The sequence below is a fragment of the Gossypium hirsutum genome, chromosome A01 (assembly GCF_007990345.1).
Source record: "Gossypium hirsutum isolate 1008001.06 chromosome A01, Gossypium_hirsutum_v2.1, whole genome shotgun sequence".
NCBI lineage: Eukaryota > Viridiplantae > Streptophyta > Magnoliopsida > Malvales > Malvaceae > Gossypium > Gossypium hirsutum.
In genome coordinates, this window is record NC_053424.1 from 94,468,183 (window position 1) to 94,469,974 (window position 1,792).

A 1,792-nucleotide genomic window follows, 5' to 3' on the forward strand; every position below is an offset into this window, starting at 1 on the left:
ATTGTTAAGGATACTCGAAAATCACATATATCTCATACAATGCCATATCCCAGATATGGTCTTACATGTTATCACATATCGATGCCGATAGCCCAGCTATGGTCTTACACGAAATCAAATAACGATGCCAATGTCCCAGACATGGTCACGTAATCTCATAATGATATCAATGTCCCAAACATGTTCTTACACATAATCACATCTCGTTAATCCTAATGTCATGACATTCATATCCTATACTATTCCTAAGGTTCGTACAGGACTTTCAGATATTATAACCTTGTCGATTCTTGCTCGTATTTGATCATTCAACATTCATAGCAGTTCTATGACAATTAAGCATATATAATTAAATTTAACAACATTTATTTGCATATGAACTTATCTTGTATTCAGGATAAACGGACTGGATCAACTATTCAATAACCTTTGATTTTCCACAATCTAAATCCAATTTCTTTCGTTCTTGATCTACATACATTCAAAATTAACTCATTTGTTCATCAAATCATTTAATTCAGTCTACAAACACCTATTTGGGCATTTTTACACTTTATTCCCTAAAGTTCCATATTTTTACAATTTAGTCCCTATATCACAAATACACAAAATTCACACAATTCAATCCAATTTACATGTTAGCCGAATTTCATAGAGACCTGTAGTAACCCAAAACATTCATTTATTTCACATTTCAACCCTCAATTTACACTTTTCACAAAATCATTAACAACTTCAAAAATTAAGGCATGGGCTAGCTAGAATATGAAGCAACGATCTCAAAAACGTATAAATCATTAAAAACTAAACTCAAAACACTTACCAATTGAAGCTTACAAGTACCAAACCCTAAGTGAAATAATATGGCTTCTTTTCTTCTTCTAATTTCGGCTAAGAAGATGAATGCCACCAAATTTGCCTTTTGTTTTATTTAATATTAACACTAATAATTAATTTACCACTTTAACCTTATTAATATACATATAAAATCACTTAATGGTTGTCTAAAATTGTCCACTACCATTTAAATTGGTCTAATTACCATTTAAGGCCATCGTTTTTAAAAGCCAAGGCCAATTGACACCTTTAACTAATAGCGTGCAACTTTTTCATTTTACGCGATTAAGTCCTTTTTCTCAAATTGAGCCATTAAACAATAAAATTAACTCACGAAATTTTCACACATACATACAATCATGTTGTAAACACATAAAATAATATTAAAATAATTTTTTGATATCTGATTTTTAGTTTCAAAACAACTATTTCGATTTAGCTAAAACCGGACTGTTACATTTTGTGTGCATTGAGACCACTATAGAATGTCTCCAACTGGATAAGATGTGGAATCCCATGATAAGGGCATCTATGTAGTAACTCCTTGAATCTTTCCCACGCCTCATATAAGGACTCGTCATCCAATTGTTAAAAAGTAGTCTCATTTCGCAACTTAGCATTTTTGCTAGGTGGGAAATACTTTACCAAAAAGCATTCAACTAATTCTTGCCAAGTAGAAATTAAGTTGGATGGTAATGAATTAAGATATACTCGTGCTTGATCTCGCAACGAGTATGGAAACAAATTCAACCTTAATGCGTCTTCAGTTACACCAGTTATCTTGAAGGAACCGCTCACCTCCATAAACAATTAAAGGTGAAAATGTGGATCTTCTGTGGGAATTCCAATGGCCTATTGTTTGAAGCATCTGAAACATCACAGGCTTCAATTCAATCTGCAGTGCCTCAATCTTTGGTCTTCTAATTCCTGGATTTAAGTTGTTAAGAAGTGGCAC

The 1,792-nt window shown here is 32.5% G+C and overlaps 1 non-coding gene across 1 annotated transcript; it reads left to right on the top strand.

Moving 5' to 3' along the window:
* The first annotated feature begins 1,348 nt into the window (after positions 1-1,348).
* Positions 1,349-1,457, top strand: LOC121207757 (small nucleolar RNA R71). Its single transcript, XR_005902869.1, has one exon. It is a non-coding gene; the product is annotated as a small nucleolar RNA R71 (small nucleolar RNA).
* Positions 1,458-1,792: the final 335 nt, after the last annotated feature.